Source organism: Lacerta agilis, chromosome 16 (assembly GCF_009819535.1).
Source record: "Lacerta agilis isolate rLacAgi1 chromosome 16, rLacAgi1.pri, whole genome shotgun sequence".
Lineage (NCBI taxonomy): Eukaryota > Metazoa > Chordata > Lepidosauria > Squamata > Lacertidae > Lacerta > Lacerta agilis.
In genome coordinates this window covers 8993672-9015204 of record NC_046327.1, presented here as the reverse complement: position 1 = coordinate 9015204, position 21533 = coordinate 8993672, and the positions used below count along the sequence as shown (strand labels likewise).

The window sequence follows — 21533 nt, the reverse complement described above, 5'->3', positions numbered from 1 at the left end:
TTATAGTTAATAATAATAATTTTTATTACGGTCACAGACCAGCATAAGAGGAGCGTATGAATAAAATAGCAATTTGGATTTAAACAGGTAATTGTTAAAGCAAGTAAGAACAAAGAAACACACGTAGGATAAAACATGTGAATAGAGTACGAGATTAAACACAAATAATTAATGAGTAAGAACTGATAATTAAAACAGATAAGGACTAAAAGTTATAGTTCATAAAGTCATGTGATGAAAAGACAGAGTCCTTTAAAAAAAGGAATTAGACAGATCTTTTTATCCTATTAGCATTAGGGGGGGGCAGGGGAGGAAGCCAACCTGGATACTTAACTATCATCAATAATTTATTTTTATGTTATTTTTTTATTGTTTTCAAGAGCCATTTGCATTGTGCCAGGTGGGTGGAATTATAATATTATTGTGGAAGAGGCTGTAGCCCCAAAAGCGGGAGTCATGACCCTTTTAAGTGGAGAAAAGGGAAATTCAGATCATTATAATGTGAATTGAGTTTGAACTCCAGTTATTATACACTTCTTAATCAGTTGTATTGTCGCAAGAGAGCTTCTCCATCTTAGTCAAAATTCCATTATTTTTCGCAGGATGAAGGAGACAAAAGCTATTCTGATAAAATGGATTTCCAACAAATGACACTGTAGCTCAGAGGAAGGGGGATTGACCATTTGTGAAATAAATTTACTCCATTTGTAATGCTTGGTCATAAACCAAGCCAGGTAATATCCCCACTCAATTTATTATCCAGCTCATATGATAGTACGACTCCCTGTGCACATTCCCACTTTCCTGTCTTGTTCTGGAGGCAGCAGCCACTGGGATATAGAGAAGGAACAACTTTTCCCTCCTCTCTCTACTTCCTAAAATATTAGCATCCCAGAAAGATGTATCTCCCATGGACACAACACATTGTTCCCGGCTCATCGAATGTTAGCATCCAAAGAGGAAACAGTAAATGAATCTACTCCAACCCTCCTCTGCTGGTCGTGTTCTTGCTACACCTGCTGCAAGGCCACAGAAGTGAAGGACAGGGAGATAGCAGCAGAAAAATACTTGGGATTCACTTGACACATTCAGAAGCCATATCCTGCTCCTCTGGTCATCAATAATACAGAGGAGTTGCTATCTTGGAATTAAGCACAGAAAAACTGGACAATGCAGGGGTAGGCTAAAATCAAATTTAGCTATCACTAATGTTTTCTCAGTTTCCGAGATACTTAATAATGATGGCTGGTGTAAGTTTTATCCACAGAAAATTCAAGGAATAGTGGTAAGGCTACCCTTTGCTTTGAAGGTAAAGGTGAGGACTACTGTCTGTGATTGAGATTAGGACATTAAAATACACCTGGTTTCACTACTTAACACACTATAAATCTCTTTGAGTCCTGGGTGTTTTCAAGTTCCATTTCTGTTGTGGCTGAGACTGTATTCAGTTGTTCAAACACATCCAGCCTGTTCTAGTGTACATGATGGAAAAAAGTACAGTACTTTGCTAACTTTGTCACAGACGTGTTTGATGAGGGTAAGACTTATAAGGACATATTTGATTGAGGTTGGGGAAAACTATCAAAATTGTTCATTTTGAATTTTGTTTATAGTCTGTCCTGCAAAGGGCGGGGGAGTTGCTGCTCACTCAGCACACTTCCTGTTATTGTCCTAGTGAGAGAGAGAGAGAGAGAGAGAGAGATAGATAGATAGATAGATAGATAAGATTTACAGTTGACACAATTGCCACTTGGTGCTCTCTCCCAAGGAGTATATCCAATATGCCTCCAAGTTATTGGAGATGAAAGAGCTGAGATTATAGTTATGTGGTTGAAGACTCAAGAAGACTATGACTGAACATAGCCTAGACCCCATTTGAGAACCAAATTTGCGGCAGCGGTGACAGCAAATAAATCTTACCTATTTTTCTGTAAGCGTTTCATTTAAAGAATGTGGTTTGGCAAAAATATTGGAGGTTGTTATATAAGCTCCTGTTAGTGAACCAGCAGAACTAGCAGTGGCCAGTTGTGACCTGTTTATAAATCAGCTTCTGCAACTTCATAGTTGATGAAGCTGGCTTGCTCAGCGAACCATAGTAACCATGGTTTAGGATTGGGATGGCACTCTGAACTGTGATTAATCTAAAATGGACGCAAAAGCACATGTGCTAGAGCAGGGGAGAAGTGAGACTGATACTTGCTGTGTCTCATTCTCATAATAATACTAAACAATGTCCAAGCATCTCGTCTCAACATAGCCGTTGGAATGAAAGAAAACATTGGTGTTGTAATTTTATTGGGGTTTTTTTATACACCAGGGTTTGGTCTTCATTGTTTAGACCTCCACTTGGACAAATTGCACCTAAGTAAGCTGTGTCTTCTCTTCCAGCTGCATCAACCCCTTGTTTCTGGGTCCATCAACTTGTTTCCTGTGGAGCTCATTTCCTCTATTTCTCCCTTGGGCACTTGCAACTGAGTCATCCTGTTTAATGGTCCTTCAGACATGGGGATAATGTTCAATAACACTCCCATCTCCTGAGGTTGTAAAAGTCATTAGCCCTTGTCTCTGTGAAATCCCTGCCATCTAAAATTGACTCTTTTCTTCTAATTATGCAATATAATGACCCAAATAGGGGTTTAGGCATCTGGCAAAACAATCCTATACATGTTTACTCAGAACTAAGTACCACTGTGTTCATTGGGGCTTATTCTCTAGAAAGGGTGTTTAGGATTGCAATCTAAAGCCCTCCCACATGTAGAGTTGCATGCTTCTAAAACACTTTTGTTTTTGCTGACAGGTTGGGACTGTATGTACATATGTGCAAGTGCTTTTTTTTTTAGTATCAGGGGAATATATATAGTCGTTTGTGACCCTTAATTTTTCATTTAAGAGAAGGCACCATTGAATTTTGCTCTGTATTTCTCAAGCACTTCATACGTAGATGGAAGTGGGGAGACTATTGGTTTTTCTAGTCTACAGAACCTTTCTGTACTTCTATTGTACTCTTGAATTCGCTACATTATTTATCTTCTATGCACCAGACAATGCACAGCTGAAGAATGTTGGTATTGTATTAGAAGATTGTACTGCTTTGTTGTTCTTTAAAATGTTTTTAATCATGCAAAATCAAGAGGGGCTTGTTTGACTTCATTTTATTAGCAAATGTTTTGTACAAATAGACCAGTGAAGATAACTTTATATATCAATAATCAGATTAATAATCCATATTTATTGGAACAGTTAACTATCACTTCCACCAGGTTCTCTCCAGTGATTCAGGATTACCCAGTTTTGAAATAAAACCTTTTGTGCGCTGTGTGCACAAATAATTTTGCTATGCATGGGAAGATAAAAACATTGAATTAATTCTGGGACTGGCTTACTGAAACTTCTGCAGTCAAAACTCAGATTTGCTACTGCTGCAGCAGATGAATTAAGGACTGCAAGTTTTGCACACCCCGGCATCCAAATAATTCATTGACTGAGAGCTGAACAAAAATTTAGGATAGTTAATCTTATTAGCAAGGAGAAAGATGCAAAACTGTGCGTGCTTAGTGGATGATTAGCAATATTTGTTTTTGAAATGGTTATATATGTTTCCCAAATAAAGGTCTAGCACAGGGATGGGGAACCTCCAGTCCATAATTTCCAATCACATTTGGAGTTCCGGCAAAATCAGATTGAAAATAACAAAACAGCTATAGACATAGCTGCTAACATTTTACCCTGTAATTCAAGACACTTACCAAAGTCAGGGCACAAGGGAGAAATGTGTCTCTTTTTTCTCTTGAAGTTCCATGAAAGCTCAAAATGTCCCCGTTTTCTCCTTATGGGGTCACTCCATTTGTGGAAAATTCCAGTACAATTACTGCTGTACATCAGTCTCTCTCTTATGTAGAAGTCTGAGGCCCTGGGATCAGACACTTCTAACCATAAATGGTGATTTCAATAAGCTTAAGAGAAGGAGAGCTGTGATTGAAAGCAGGCTGAAGATAGCAGGTGTACTTTCAGCAGCTCACCCCTAGGATGGCAGTGACATAACCAATAATAATTCAACCTACATAGTCTCATCCAGGGGTCAACAAACTTTTTTCAGCAGGGGGCCGGTCCACTGTCCCTCAGACCTTGTGGGGCGGCAGACTATGGTTTTTTTTTGGGGGGGGGGTGATGCAAGAGCACCACGAGCCCCAATGGCTGCTTTCCTGTGTCTTGCAAGCAGTAGGAGCTGGCGGTGGCGGGACGATGAGTGGCGTGCGAAAGGGCTCTGGAGAGGGGCTGTTTAAAATGGCGGGCTTTCGAGTGCTGCTGCTGCTGGGGCCAACAAAGCCCAGCCCCCTTCCTCCTCTAGGCAGGGCAGGGAGAAGCCAGGAGGAGGGAGGGAGGAGGCGCTGCTGCCACCATGTGAGGGAGAGGGAGGGAGAGGGAAAGAATGATTCATGCGCTGGCGATCCACGCGGCGATTCCCAGACCATCTGTGGGCCAGATCCAGAAGGCTATTGGGCCTGATCTGGCCCGCAGCCCTTAGTTTGCTGACCCATGGTCTCAGCAATCTCAGGGGCTAACTTGTTTCTCCAGTCTTGTTACAGCTCTCCACTTCCCATAGGCATCTGGTTGGCCTCTGCGATGATGGTCTAGAAAGGCCATTGGCCTCACCCAGCAGGTTCTTCTTATGATCTTATGTGCAGTAGACTGCGGTGAGCCCAGGATGCAGGAGCTGTAGAACAAATCTGTAATCAGGAACAACAGCCAAGTTAGGATGGAAGGGCAAGCCAGAAGGCAGGTTTGAGAGACAAACTAGATATCCAACTCAAAACGTCATTGCTTGAGAAGAGTTGCCACATATGCACTACTGTTATATAACCATATGCAGTACTATCTTGTTGACAGTAGCCTTCCTTGACATGGAAATATGAAAGGGAGGAAGAATTTTCTTTTTAAGCAAGTTACAGGTGGGTAGCCGTGTTGGTCTGCCATAGTCGAAACAAAATAGGAAATTCTTTCCAGTAGCACCTTAGAGACCAACTGAGTTTGTTCTTGGTATGAGCTTTCGTGTGCATGCACACGAAAGCTCATACCAAGAACAAACTCAGTTGGTCTCTAAGGTGCTACTGGAAAGAATTTCCTATTTCTTTTTAAGCAAGTTCTCCAAGGCTCCCTTCAGCGTTGCTTCAGCTAGATCCAGCCATTGTTCAACAACCACTTTCTTCGCTAATTTTATGTCCACTCTAAGCCAAATTTAGGCTTCAATTAGTTTTTGAGTTCATTTTTAAAACAGAGTTTATGCACATGCCTACTTAGCTTTTCTGAATTTTGTGCATATTAGCTTCTTTAAATAAATCTCAGAGGGTCATGAAGTAACCCTGGTGGAATTGTACTTTCCTCAAGCTTGCATGTTCTATACTGAAAAGGTGTAGCTTTGAAATTACCCCTGAAATGTCTGGGTTTTTATCATCTTACAATAAAATAGAAAGAACAGAAAATAAACCATTTATCAGGGAGAACCTTTGACTAAAAGCTTTTAACAGAAACTAAGCGGACAGCATTAAACTTGAGCAGCACAGGTTAAAATGATCATAGCTCAGGCCCATTTCATTATTTTGCTCCCGACAGTCATGTGTTTTCCTTGCTTTAAGCCTTATTGCATGTACATAAGATCACTATTTGGAGACACATCTTGTCCGAAAGATTTTTAGAAACCTCAATTTAATGATGCCCTCAAGAGAAACATGTCCTTAAAAAAATAAGAGCACTCTCCAGAAAACTCTTGGCAATACACGCAGCATTTCCATCATGTCAAGACAAGGCACCCTGAGCTGTCAATAGTGTCTGCCATATAAAAAATTGCACCAAATCTGAGACATGTTTCCCTTTATACTTTTTTTTGTTTAAAAAAAGGGTTCTCCTAAGTGTACAATATACACTCCAGATATTCTGTGTGTGCAAGTGTTCTGGCCCATAAATAGGTCAGTATACAGTAACCATTGCAGTCATCTTGTTCCTAAAGATTAAGAAGGGCAAGACATATTGCTGCGGCAATATCTAAACTGGGTCACCTTTCGTTGGGTTAGGTATAGCATCACACACAGAACTTCACAACACTAATTCAGTTATACAAAGTGCAATGGGGCAAGTGACTGCAATTATAAATGGCTTTGGGCCATTTCAGAAGACATAGAATATGTTATATGTTAAATGTATATTGTTATATGCAATATATATATATATATATATATATATATATATATATATATATATATTAATAGGCCATAGAATGAATTGTAGCCATTCTTGCCCAATGAACCACAATCTTCTTAATCTTCTTCCCAATCTGTTTACGAAGGAGTATTGTCTTGAAAGCTTGAATATTGAAACAGCAGCAGAGGTTAGTGTAGAGAAAGAAAGAAAGAAAGAAAGAAAGAAAGAAAGAAAGAAAGAAAGAAAGAACCTTAAGTATTACATATAGGATAAAATGCAATTATATTAGACTGAGTTGGACTCACATCCAACAGATTTAAATCAACAGATTTTCACTGCAATTAAATGGGTATCAAATTACAACTTATTGGTATTGTGCACTGTGCACATAAACCTCACCCTCGGGAGCAGAGAAGAGGGAGACCAGGCCAGTTATGGTTAAAAACAGACCGCAATGTTATTGATTACAGCAAGTAAGCAGGGTTGGGTAGGCATAGAGCAAGGATCAGTAATCAGACCACACTAGCTGTTGGATGCTTGGCTCCATCCCCAATGGTCTATGCAGCGGTGGAGCAAGTTGATCAGGTGCCTGGGGCAGCGCATGTGCCCTGCATCCGGGGGGTTGGGCCACCCACCCATGGGGTGGGGCAAGCCGGGGCAGGACACTCTATGGGGCCTCCAACGATGTCTGCTTGCCTCCTCCCACTCAGCCATGCTACAGCTAAGGGGGAGATGGCGGGCAGACCATTTGGGGCAGCACGGAGCCTGCAGGTGCCCAAACCACCACGTCACTCCCAGGAGAGACGTGTGGCTCAGACACACTGCAGGCCACGCAGTGAGTGCCGTCCGGAATTTTGTCACCTCCCCTCAGTAGTTACACCCAGTGCGGACCACCCCCACCGCATCCCCTTCCTCCACCCCTGGGTTTATGGTCCCCACTATGGCACAGGCCATGCATCTGGGTCCCATCTGGCAACCTGGGCTGGATGGTGAAATAACCGTGTCTGCCTCAGCCATGGCCTAGGCCAAATGCACTGTTCCCAAGGTCACATAAAGCCCCCCCCCCTTAAGTTAAAAATCCTACCCAAATACCTTTTCCCACCCCTATTTGTGACAGACATATGAACACTGAAAAGTAGAAATAGCTCATGCTGGTGAGGAAGAGAAAACCTCAGCACCAATGCCAATCTGTCACGGACCAGGAATCGGCTTCACCTGCTGAGCAGCAGCCTGAAGGAGCAGAAGGCGAAGTGACTCCACCTGCTGTTGATCAGCCTTCTTGCTCCTGATGAGAACCAGGTGGCTCCAGCTTTCTTGAGCAGGGTTTTCAGGCTCAGTCAGTTGCTGGAAACAACATTCGTCGTTCCTGACCAGACTTGCTGCTTCTTGTTTCTTGCAACCTTAGACCATTGGGCTTTCTTGACCCCTAGATTGTCTCACTATGTGAACTGATATACTCCTGACCTTAGGACTGGACCAGACCTTGTATACATACTTTGCCTCTAGGTAAGTACCCCGCTGAGACTCGGCTGGTTATCTGGCTTTTCCCTCCACTGAGCTCTGCTGTAGCTGGCAGCACAGGACTACGTCACAATTGGGTATGAGAAAACAATCCTTGCCAGTGACCAACCGTGTTCCCAGCAAAGGCTTAGCCCAAAAGGTCTAATCCTCATTAGGCTATTTCTATTGCCCCTTTGTCTCTTTAAAGAACAACATAGTTGTGTCCTATACTCCTCAAGATCCCCTGGACATCAATATGCTAATGGACTCCCACTAATCCCCCCTCTTTTTGCTCCATTTCTATTGGTACGGCCAGAATTTGCTCTTGGAAAGGCTTGTTTATTTATTGCAATATGGCCCCTCTATATCCTATTTTAAATGGCTTGCAAACAAAACGGAGATCTGAAATTCTTATTTCCTACTCCCATGACAATAGCATAAAAACTAACGGTTTCGCATTCTGCATTGCATAAGTTTATTACTTTGGAAAACAGAAGGTGATTACTAAGCATTTAATGTAATATATATATATATATGCCTGAATAACCTCAGAACAGTTGCTGCTGAACAGTTCATGCTTCAGATACACCTAAGGCCTAAACAGAGGGAGCTGCCAGTCAGCATAAAAGGTAAAATGGCTGGATTTTCAAGTCAGATTAAATGTTAGGCGAATATTGCTAAACAGACTTAAAAAAAATGGAAAGAGAGATCCTCCTCTTATCAGAAACCGTGCCTTCAGGTCTATTGGCCAATAGTTCAAATGCTACTATCCGTTTTACTTTGTGATTTGTGGTCACTTAACCACAGCTGTGAGACCTTCAGGCCAAGGACTAAGAGAAGCTGCTTTTCACAGCAGACACATATTGAGAAGGTTAAGGGAAGAATTATGTGGGCAGTTGGGTTGCACAGACTGGCTGGTTTTGCAGCAGGAGAGAAGCTATTCTGAAAGCTAGTTTCCTTTTCTTGTAATACACTGCTAAGAAAGAAGGTGACTGTGATGATATTTACTGCTAAAAGATAACTTGTGGGCAGTCTCACCTATAGTTTAACAACTGCGGATATTAAATTGGTGTTCAAACCTCAACTAATTGCCTCACCCCCACCCCTCCCCCCTCCCCAAAAAACAGGTCCATGAGCAGTATCCTAAGTTACTCCAAAGTGGATATCATTTGTAACCCTGGTTATACAGACTTAAAAGGTCAGAGGTCCCCTTAAGAGCACTTCTGGCAGCTGCTCCTTTATGAAACCTTCGAAGGTGGGAGATGGCAGTGGAAGGTCTGTTTCTCCCTCTACCCCATTGCAATGCCCCTCGGGGAAAGACCAGTTGGTCTGTAGACCAGGTTTTCTGGCGTACCAGTAAAAGCAGGGGTCAGCAAAGTTTTTCAGAAGGGGGCTGGTCCACTGTCTCTCAGACCTTGGGGGGGGCGAACTATTTTTTTTTGGGGGGGGGATGATGCAAGAGCACCACAAGCCCTGGTGGCTGCTTACCTGTGTCTTGCGAGTGGCAGGGGCTAGGGGTGGCAGTGGAGGGACAATGAGTGGTGCGTGAAAGGGCTCCGGAGAGGGGCTGCTTAAAATGACAGTCGCTCGAGCGCTGCTGCTGCTGCTGGCACCAACAAAGCCCAGCCCCCTTCCTCCTCTAGGCAGGGCAGGGAGAAGCCAGGAGGAGGGAGGGAGGAGGCGGTAGGGACACAGTGGGAGGGAGAGGGAAAGAACGTGCGCCCTGACGATTCATGCAGTGATTTCCGGACCGTCCGCAGACCGAATCCAGAAGGCCATTGGCCCTGATCCAGCCTGTGGACCTTAGTTTGTAGACCAGGTTTTCTGGCATAGCAGCAAAAGGATCCGAGATAAGCGTGCATGTGTATGGAATTTCATTAAGAGATTTTTAACATATTGAGCAATAAAATCCAAACTCTTTTATAGAAAGATAATGAAATGCAGTACATAAAAAGAAAATAATATAAAGAAAAGTATTGCAACGAATCCCCTTTTGTGTTAATTGTTTTTATTTTGGTGGTGGTGATAGTGAGATGCCCTTGTTCCTAAACAGCAGAGATGTCTACTTGTACATAAACAATACTGAAAATGAGATCAAACACTTTGAAAGAATGGCTTTATAATATTCTTGTATATATTCATCTACACCAAAAGCTACCTTTCAGAGGCTAATCTAAGCATTCACCATAGTGTTCTTGTTTACACAATGATGATATCACACAATTAATCAGTACTCTATTTGGGGTTTTGTTTGTTTATAATGCTATTAGCATTGCATTGGATAGTTTGCAGAAAGCAGATTGACTCCTTAATGCATTAAATCCATTGAAAAGAATATTTCAGACTAAATTGCTCTGGCTTCTTATTTGTCATTGTATCATTTGTGAGAACTAAAAATCAATCATCCATTGTGCTTTTTTGCTATGCGGGGGGGGGGGGGGAGCTCATAGTCACAGTGCAAGGGAATTTCATGAAGCTATAGAGAGAAAGCAACAATTGTAAGCACCTTCTAGTACAATACTGAATAAAATATGGATACTACTTTTCATGTGTTTTCATATAAACTCTTAAGCCTATAAAGAACACTTAGGGCAGGAGTGCCAGCTTGACTCTGTGACTGTGGGTGCCTGGGGCCTTGGGTGCCATGCAGTGTGCCATGCGGCCTTGGCATTGAAATTTGTGGGTGCTCGGCCCCTTCATGGAGAATTTTGTGAGTGCTTGGGCAGTGGCGGAGCTTCATGCTCCGGCACTGGGGGGTGGAGAGCAGGCGGGGCTGGTGAACGTCCTGGGGGTGGGGCACACCACCTGCAGAGGTGTGACGTGCATCCTGGGGGCGTGGCGCCCAGCGTGGGCAGGGGGCAGCCGCAATGGCACCCCATCAGGATTGCGCTGCTGGGGGCAGTGCGTTTTCCCCCCACACACTCCTCTTCCTCCACCAGTGTGCTCGGGCACCCTGGGCCTCAGGGATTTGGCACCTATGACTTAGGATGATATTCAATTGCAGCAGGAGACTTACACAACAGCCATTCTAGGACTTCCCGAGCCCTTACATTCGAGCCTGATCACTAAACTTATCCAGTGGAGTACTGTTAGTTGCCCCACATATTACAAAGACAAGACTGGCCTCAACCAGAAATCAAACAGTGTTGCTGGTCCCATGCTGTGGAACTCTTTCTTTCAGCAGAGATTCAGAGCATCTCGTGAAGACTTCTTTATGCCTATGCAGCTAGGGTTGGTGATCATTAAGCTTGTTGAACTTCCACTTGCATAAACACAAATGATTTCTAGGAAACGTATTTCCAGGAAGTATGTTTAGCGTTTTGTAGCTTTAATAAAGTTTATCTGCAATAAGCTATGGAGGAACAATATTCCACACGAACTATTGCTGCAAGCTGCGAGGAAACCCCTCTTTGCTGCCACTGTTTTGTCGAAAATAATCCCACACTTTAGTGTTTGTTTTCTTTGCTTAAGATATAACCTTTTACTTATCTCTCTCTCTCTCTCGTTTACTGCTGCCACCATACATTTAAATACTAGGTCAATTATGTGCCTCTGTTTACCCAACAGTAACTGTGGATAACTGTGGGACAAAAGTGGCTGAATTGCAACTAATCACCAAACTTAAAACCATGGAGAAACCTGGTCTGAACAAAGACATTGGGTTCTTATCTCATTATACATGACAAAGCTATCTTTAGCCATCTCACCCCTTGCCTTTCCCTGCAAGACTAATTGCAGCCGTTAAGAGTCGTCAGCAGCTTTTCCACACCTATCAGTTGATCACCCATTCCCACCACCCTTCTGAGTAATACCCCTCCCCACTCCCTCTCTGTATTTAAGGGTTTGGTGACTTCCGTCTCAGTGTATCTGAAGAAGCGTGCATGCACATGAAAGCTCATACCAAGTACAAACTTAGTTGGTCTCTAAGGTGCTACTGGAAGGACTTTTTTATTTTATTTTGTGGGACAAAACAGCACAGTTTCTACTTTAAATGGTATAACAAAGTAAATCATATTTTATTTCAAAATAATTTTTATAAACATGGATACTATGAACTTAGTAACAGTTTCTTTCACTCAGAATAGTTTCAAAATAAGGTTTCTGTTTCTTTAACCATTTTGCTCGAGTGATTCAGTTCCTCCCCCTTTTCAAACCTACAGCAATTTCCCCTAAGCAACCCGTACCCAGTTAACATTGATCAGCTAGGCACGGGGGGCTGTCCACAACCACCTCCCTCTGGAGTCTCCCCAGCTTCTTTCAGGAGTTCTGAAGTATTTACAAGGATCCAACAACCTCAGATGCTCAGCAATCTCACGGACCCTTGGCTTCAGAGCTGTCTTGGAGGTTTCCTCTTGGGACACACGCTCTTCTATGCAGACCCCTTAGCTCCAGCCAGTGATTTCAGTTCTTGGCTTCTCTCGGGAGTCCTTAGCCTCATGGTCCCCTGCCTGAATTCAGCTTCTTCCTTCAGTTGAATCTTCTGTCCTCTTCTGTGCACGCCGGCTCATTATTCACTGTGCTGTGAGAACTGCTCTTTATGCTATGTGGTAACTATAGCAAAAGGGACCCAGGTGGCGCTGTGGGTTAAACCACAGAGTCTAGGGCTTGCTGATCAGAAGGTTGGCGGTTCAAATCCCTGCCACGGTGTGAGCTCCTGTTCCCAGCTCCTGCCCACCTAGCAGTTCGAAAGCACATCAAAGTGCAAGTAGATAAATAGGGAGCGCTCCGGCAGGAAGGCAGACAGTGTTTCCGTGCACTGCTCTGGTTCGCCAGAAAGCAGCTTTGTCATGCTGGCCACATGACCCGGAAGCTGTCTGCGGACAAACGCCAGCTCCCTTGGCCTATAGAACGAGATGAGTGCTGCAACCCTAGCGTCGGACACGACTGGACCTAATGGTCAGGGGTCCCTTTACCTTTACCTAACTATAGCAAAGCTGTCCATGACATGTAGTGATGATGACTCTCCTGGGTCTAAGAAATAAGTTCGCTGGCAGGTCCAGCTCCAGGTTTGTGAGAGAGACTGCCATGGTGCCCTGCGGTGGGTCTTCAACTTGCTGTACAATCAGCTCAAAATAGTATTGCGTATCTTCATGCAGAGTGTGAGATTGTAAACTGGCTATTCCTGAAAATCCCATCATATTTTGTTCCATTCTAGCTGTTACGGCAAAGGAAGCATTAATACTTAATCAGATTTTATAAGCGGCAGAAAGGCTTGATAATTTTGCTTCAAACTATTCTAAATGGTAATCAGGTGTTAGATTTCTTTTCTCTGACCAGGAGGGACTAGCCATTGAGGCATAATTCCACTCCCCTCGAAGCTAGCATGGCCCATGATTTTGCTAAGGTTGCACCTATAAATTATCATTTATATGGCAAAATTGCTACATAAGGAGCTTTACAACGTGCTTCCGACAATCCTCAAAATGATCGTTTTATAGATGCAAAGGAAAAGACAATATTTTTGATAAGACCACCCAATTTCTTTCATCGAACTGCAATTAGAACTCATCATAATTGTAGTAAGTGTACAACATTTGATAGAACTTAGAGGTTTGTTTGATTTTTTTTAAAGTAGACCTCATAACTCCCTGTTTGTTTTTTTTAGGCACCATTACCTAGAGGCAGTTCCAGAATGCAGTCTGATTGAACTAATGTCCTTCCTTTACCCTGTGGACCAATTGAATCAATGCAGTAAGGAATCAAGTATGCTTAAATAAAATGCCCAGTGAAGGATGCTGAGCAATGAGAATGATGACCACTATTAACGTTTTGGTGAAGACTAAGAAAAGTAGTGACTAGGATAAATAACATGGGTAGTAAGGACAGAAAATATTCAAAATATAATGGCTGTTAGCTTTTAATGGACAGAAGTAATTAGTTCAGGAAATGGTATATAATTCCTTTTTTATTTTGTGTCACCCAGTTCCTGTTCTTTCTGTGTATTAATTGCATTAGCTACTGGCCTTAGCAGTACTAGATGTAAATATAAATACAATAATTTAATCCAATTCCTCCTTCCCCATGGAGCACCCGGTACCACCTTCCATGCTATTTTGGAATGTCCTTGACTTTGACCAGATTTGGAGGGGCACAAGGAACTGAAGCAGAAAGGAGGAATTAGCAAAAATTGCCTCTTTCCTATTAAACTTACTGGAGGTCTCTGCTGAATCAAAGCTATTACATGAGTGGAGTGGCAGCACTGGATTCCAGCCCATTTTTTAAATCTAGTAGACTTTTTGCATAACTTACCTGCTACCAGTACATACAATATCACAACCTTGATAGAATCATAGAGTTGGAAAGGACCTCAAGGGTCATCAAGTCAACCTTCTGCAATGCAGGAATCTCAACTAAAGTATCAATGCATCATTCCACCAGATACAAATCTACGTAACAGTTATCTTGTTCAACCCATGTTTTACCAGCTCACACAAATATTATGCAGGACTTTGTCAAAAGCCTTACTGAAATCAAGATACACTATGTCCACAACATTCCCCTGATCCACCAAGCTTGTAACTCCATAAAAAGGGGGGCGGGGAGAAATTAATTTCATCTGCCATGTCTTGTTTTTAAGAAACTCATGCTGGGTCTTAATAATTCCTGTTGAGTCTTCAACAAGAGAAAATGCTAATTGAGGAATAACAGTCACATATAGTACCATTTCCAATGTAGTTCTATTTTTTCAAAGAAAATCTAACCACAGGGTAAAAAATAAGTGAAATGAAATATAGTGGAATAAGTCCTTTATGAAATTCACCCTGCAGACACACAAATGAAGTTCAAAGGGAGTGGCCCATTGGGCATATTCACAGCCAGCTTTTAGCTGGGCGGGTTTTTTCTTTTCTTTTTAACATAGAAAGTTTTGTGGTTAATGTGAGTGTGCTACCACCAGGCTTATTTTACTGCTGACTCTGTATTTTACTGTAGACTGTTGTCTGAGTTTACTGAATTTTAAAACTGTTTTAATTATTGACTGCGGTCAGTTGGAAACAGCAAGCTTCACAGCTAAGGGGGGCTTTATCTAATTTCATCCCCATTTCTCTCTCCATTCCCTACACATTCCCTGACCCGTTCAGAAGGGTCCTCCAATCATCAGAGTTTTAAAGGTTGACAGCACCGGTGACAGGAATAGGGCTTCTAACCAAGCTCATTATGCATAAATTTGTCTGGATCCAACCCAATGTATATAAAGGTGATCACTTATAGGAACCGTATTTTCGAGCAGGACTCCTTTGCCATTAACAGGTGTAAAACTGGTATATATAAAAACATGGTAGAAAAAGCTGCACTTGGTGGCCTTCAGCTAGTAATACAGCTTTTAATGGTACTGAGCTTTTACCAGAGAACAAGGCAGTGATTCTGGCAAATCATGGTTCTCATAAACCGTTCTTTACCATTATAGCTGAACTGGGACACACACACTTTCCCTCCTGGGTATGTGGTTGAAGTTTTCTGTGCATAGAAATTCACTTGAGCAAGATCGCTTTGAAAAACAAGAACCTATATTTTCCTTTATCAAAACATGGTTTACATGAATAAACATCATACTGTTTCAAGGGTTATTGGCTGTGCATGAAGTCACCCATATCTTAGTCATTTATTTTAAAACTGGTGTGATGTATTTATTTTTGTCGTGACAAATTAAAAAAGGGGGATTAAAAAGTTGTTCCTTTGTTTTTTTTCCTGTTGTCTTGCATGTGCCCTTTTTCAGTTTAAGATGAAAAGGCTTTTATATTTCTACAGAACATAGCAAAACCGTAACATAACTTTTAACATGTGGACTCTATAAAGTAATATATTCCAGAATACAGATGGTTAACCTTACTACACTGGGAACACATTACAGTATTGCTCAGTGCAGAAATTCTTTAGGCTCTGGTACCAGTGGGAGCTGTTTGAAACCTGCAGCTGAGAATACTGAACAGCAGCGATCCAGATGAGCTCTACAAGTTCTTCCCTTTTTACCAAATGTTTGCCAGCTAATCAAGTAGGGTATTTGGGGGTTTTTTAATTCAGTTTTCTGACAATATGAATTGATAATACAGGTGAAACTCGAAAAATTAGAATATCGTGGGAAAATTCCATTTAGGTAAGCAATTGTTTTGATTAGCTACTGGAGTCTAATATATGAGCTAGACTCATGACATGCAAAGCGAGATAGGTCAAGCCTTTATTTGTTATAATTGCGATGATTATGGCGTACAGCTGATGAAAACCCCCAAGTTGAAATTGTTAATTTGGGGTTCTCATCAGCCATAATCATCACAATTATAACAAATAAAGGCTTGACATATCTCGCTTTGCATGTCATGAGTCTAGCTCATATATTAGTTTCACCTTTTAAGTTGAATTACTGAAAGAAACGAACCTTTCCACGATATTCTAATTTTTCGAGTTTCGCCTGTGTATCATGTCTTATTTGCACATATGTCTGGAAGTCAAAGGGATGCTGAAAATACCTAGAAGGGCTTCAGCATTTTGCTGCCTATCAAAATAGTTTTAAGTAGAATCGCTACCTAAATATTGCCAGAAGCAAGCTTAGGGGTTCCACTGCAGGTGTGCCATCTGAGGAGTAGCATGGGGACAGTCTCCTTGGCCCTCCCCAACATCACTTTTGCTGCTTCCATAGTTCTCTATGCGATGGGGGGCTACATTTATGCACCAGAAAGTCCACTCTACTCATGGGATGTCAAGTTTCTAAATTGCACGAGGAGTCAACATGATTAGGAAGGGCTTCCCACTGCAGACATACACAGAGGCCTGAGGGAGCAATGATGTTGACACAGCACAGGGAACAAAACCAGGGAGCACATCTGCACTTCCCCTCTTCTCATGTAAGGAGGTATGCCTGAAGAGAATTTAAGACTACAGTGGTACCTCCGGTTATGAATGGGATCCGTTCCAGAGGCCTGGCCGCATCCCCGAAACTTCGTAACTGGAGGCGCCATTCTGCGCACATGCGCGGTGCGATTGAGCGCTTCTGCGCATGCAATTGAGCCCTTCTGTGCATGTGCGTGCAGCCAAACCTGGAAGTATACACTTCCGGGTTTGCCGCGTTTGCAACCTGTAGTTTACGTATCCAGAGGGATACATAAGCAGAGGTACGGCTGTACCAAAATTCCTCAGGTCATGTGGGCGAGATGAGGGCATGTTCCTAGTTGCCCAGCGTTGCTGTTTTCTGAAGGATAACAGCACAGTATTGATGGTAATACAGTTTTCTGCTGTTTTAATCCTTGTTTCAAAGTTCATGGCAAATTGATTTTCATAAGACAAGTGTTCTACACCCACCCACCCACCCCTTACTCGAGATACCTCTAGAAACAACATTGACAGAAGAAATGTTTCTTCTTACAACCAAGCAAACAGCAAGAACTCAGGAGGGATACATCAGGTTGCGTCATAAAGTTGACATATCTTGTCACTTCTCCATTGCTCCCGAGAAATGATTGCTCTCTCACTTTGCACCTGTGGTTTGGGTTTTTGGCTTTTGATAGTCACTGTATAGATCATTTATCTACTTGCCTGGTATTTTCTTGAAGGCTTCCAAGAAACATACATTTTATTCCTGTGCCCCAGGAAGCAATAGTACTTTGTGCAATTATATTATTTCACTTGTCTTGCTTTGATTGCATATGTGTATGTTGTTGTTGTTTTATCTGAGTGGCATGATGGTTTGAGCCATCTGGATTGTTTTATTACAATATTCCTTGAAAAGTTCACTGCTGCTTATTCAGCTTTCACTGCAGTTTTGAGTTAATAGTTAGGCATTCAAGGTTTTGTATGGAAGTGCTACTATTAATAATACTTTCTGTGTGCACCCTTGAGATTCCATATCTCATCCTCCCTTCATGGGTAGTAACAGATAGTCAAGACAATGGATATGAGCTTGAAATCTAATCTATATCCCCAGAAACAAGGGCCCAGAATCAACACATTTACCGTTTCAGCATATGTTGAGAACCTTTCTCTTCACCTTGGTATTTTCTGACATGTGAGGCCAGGCACTATGGCTTTAATAATTTTTTGGTTATTGATTATTTTTGCACATTTATGGGTTTTTAATTATACTGTATATTTGCATATTTTATTGCTTTACATTTTATCATTGTGCACCATCTGGAAATGTGAGCATGGCGAGCAGCATATAAATATTTTAAAATATTACACAAATGGGAGAATGAGGTAAAAGAATGAGATGGTAGCTTTTTGGTGTGTATTACTTGCAGATGCACTCACAGTGACACCCTTCCCCCTCCCCCACCCACACACCTCCAGAGAGCAAGGCCTGAGCAAAGAAGGTGAACAAACTGGACAGGATGACATTCTTGGATTTTAAAAATTGGTCATAACTTTATTGATTTCAGATGTAGGTTGGATTTGGCTTAGGCATTGGGTGTATATCCTTCACAGCGCACGCACCCCCCCCCCCCGTTTATGACGCAACCTGATGTATCCCTCCTGAGTTCTTGCTGTTTGCTTGGTTATAAGAGGAAACATTTCTTCTGTCAATTTTGTTTCTAGAGGTATCTCGAGTAAGGGGTGGGAGGGTGGGTGTAGAACACTTGTCTTATGACAGGGTCGAACCCAGAATTAACAGGTCCTCCACAAACCACAAATCTACATGGATAACCCTCCCAACCGCTGAAGGAAGCTATATGGCCCACCTGCCACACACCTTGGCTTTTGGACAGAGACTTCCTACTAGACCCCTATAACAGGGTAACCTGTTATCACACATTTCTGAGCTGGGGGTGATGCACCATGGACCCTGAGATCAGACAGACAGCTTTAATCAGGCCCCAAGCCCCACCCACTTGACCTGGCCAGATTGGCCAAGATTCAAATAAACAGATGGGGGTGGGGAGAGATATCTGCCACTCCCCAGTGGGCAACCTAAGAGTTCCTCAACAGCCAACCCCCTAACCCAGGGGCATCAACAGCTGCCTACTCTGTGACAATTCTCACTGTAGGTAGCAGATACATTAAGCCCCCATTGAGGACAGTGTTGGAGATGGTACTGAGTCTGCAGGGGATTGGCAAAAGTTGCATCTCTCCCCTCCCGCACCAGCCAGCTTCTCCACCAGTGTGCATTCACCTTACTAGTGGTTCATTCCATCCTGCCCCTCTCTGTCCCTGGTAGGCAACAGGGATGTTGCCAAGTGACTGCTGCTGCCCCATGCTGCCATTTGCAGGGTTCCTCCACTAGATCGAATGCCTCCCATGGATGGAAAGATACAGGAACCCAACAGAGACTGTGAACAAGAAAGAGAAAAGATCAGGGGGTGTTTTCCTATTTGCCAACATCGAGAAGCACACACTGATGCAGTTTTATTCAGCGAGCCATAATTTTAATCTGCTTTTAGCTACTGTGTTATTTAATTTTTTTTGTAGAAAGTCTACTTGAAAATTAGCTGGGAAATGCAATGATCTGGTTAGTAAACAATCATCCTTATCAGTTACTTTTTTTTAATTAAGAAGCAATGTCAGTTGAAGATAGCATCACAGAAGTATCAGCTCTTCCTTGTTTCAGAAATTCTAATGTTTTGAGGCTGCTGGAGGCTTGTCGCTTAAGTAATTTGCATTAACCATGTCTAGGAACGAGGGCATTCTGCCCAGCAACATCTGCTGCCCCTACAAGAATTAAGGTGATAAAGAGAAAACCAGGAAATTACCAGTAACTTCAGCGGAACCCTGACTCATTCAGTAGACAACACACAAAACCTGAGACATAGACATGCATCAAAAGGAAGCCCAAAACAAGGATGTTCTGGGGAACCTAAGTAATACCATAGATCCAAAAAGACTTAGTAATTTACAGAAAGGGGGGGAGAGTTTAGGGAGCTGATTATATATTATAAAGGGAAAAGGCCTTTCACTTCCCCTGGTCTGGCCCTCACATCCTGTCCACCAGTAAGTGTGGCTAGCCTTGGCTGGCAATATGTACCTCACCCCTCCTCCAAAAATATCCCACCTAGAAATGTGACTGCTTCACCTACCAGAGACTGATCAGGGCTGATCAGGTACTTGAATTCTCCTGGAAACAAGTCATGGGACTCATTCAGAAAAGTAGTAGTACTTGTTATCCATATACAATCAGTTTCCCAACTGGAACAATTTCCATTACCCTCTATCAAAATTGTATTGTTAAAATGGTTGCGTGCCTCCCTGAATCTCCAATGGGTTCCAAGCACTCACCCAGGGTTGTATTTCTGTTGGGCAATCAAGTCACAATACAGACCAGTGTCTTTAAGAAATATGGTTTATTGTACACATACTTTAGACCTGGGTCTACTTTGAAGAGAGTTCAGAGCATTGCATCTCCAGAGGGGCTTGTTCTTCCCAGCAGTGCAGCACTGTCGTCCAGGCATCATTTCCGTGCTTCTATCCTAGTCTGCCAAGATGGCCTCTAAATTTTCAAAAGGACACATTATTTACTGTGTGAAATCACACTTCCTGTAATCTCCCCCTCCCGGCTCTGTTTACCCAGAGCTCTTGCAGAGGGTCATTGATTGGCCATTGTCCAGCTATTACTCCCTGATGGACCTTCTCCCCAGGCAGTTTCCTGATTTATCCTGCCTTTTCAATCTAACACCTGACATTTCCCTTCAATATTGTAAATATTATCTAAATTCTACCATTTATTGATTTCTAACATTCCCCAATTCTAGCAGTTATGGTTGTCCTTACACCTCCAAACTCTGTTACCCCAGATCTGTTTAAAAAAAAAAAGTTAGACAGTACCAGAAAAGTGGTGCCAGAACTCACCATGAACACCTCCCTTGTTCTCTTACAATGGCAATGGTGCCCACCTGAAAGGTGCCGGAAATGAGTTCTGGTGAGTTCCTACTGTCTCTTCGCACTCATTTGCACTTGTATGCTGGAAGAAGGCAGCTGAACAGGGAATACCAGCAAGGAGGAAGAGCAAGACTAGAAGTCTCTGGGGTTGGCAGTGAAGCAGGAGTCCATTCTCTCCTCACAGTTCAGTCTGGAATCTGCAGCTTGGTGTCATCAGTCCATTCTAACAGCATGTCATGCTCCCACCACATTTTTTGCTGCATATTTAGACTCTGATTAGAGGTGGAGAATACATGTTTTAAATAAATGAATACTGCAAATTTCTATTTATTAATTTCTGGTGATAACATTATGAGTTTTATTGTGCTTAATCGCTTTTAGGTATTTTTTAAAATGGTTTCGAAATGTTTTTAATAAGCTTTTATTTTATTTTTAATTGTATTGCTATTGCTGAAGTGTTGTGATTAGCATCATTTCAACACTTTCTTTGAACTTCAATATGAGATGACGTTTTCTCTGTTTCTTTTTTTGCTTGTTTCAGGTCTCAGGGTGGAGAATTTGGAACTGAATCAAAATCTACACACTCAGGGTAAGGCTGATAATTTCTGTTACCATTTTTTTGCTGCAGTGTGCTTAATAATCTAAAAGATTAAATTCTAGTGAGGAGGTGCTCTACTCAGAGATGGATAACAGGCATGCTTTTGCTATTCGAAGTTATTTTGAGACAGCAGGAAGTGACGTGGCATATATGTGGGCAGATGTTTCTGCAGTTTCAGTTTTAAGAAGCCAATAAGCTGGTCCTTGTTTCTATCTAGAATTGGTTGAACAAATCAGTGCTTTTTGACAGAGTGATCTGTTACCATGTTTGAGCTTCAGTAGGTAGGCTTGTTGGTCTGAAGCAGTCAAAATAAATAAAAAAATTGTCCAGTAGCACCTTAGAGACCAGCTAAATTTGTTCTGCGTATAAGCTTTCATGTGCATGCACACTTCTTCAAGTTTGAGCTGTTATTGTAGATCCTGTATTTTTGCACCGGCTATGA

General features: G+C 42.2%; 1 long non-coding RNA gene across 1 annotated transcript in view; it reads left to right on the top strand.

The window, feature by feature from the left end:
* Positions 1 to 21083, top strand: part of LOC117061279 — a 158349-nt gene extending 137266 nt beyond the window's left edge. Inside the window, exon 4 of the long non-coding RNA XR_004428060.1 lies at positions 21035 to 21083. This is a non-coding gene — a long non-coding RNA (uncharacterized LOC117061279). The remainder of the gene's footprint in view (positions 1 to 21034) is intronic.
* The last annotated feature ends 450 nt before the right edge of the window (positions 21084 to 21533 follow it).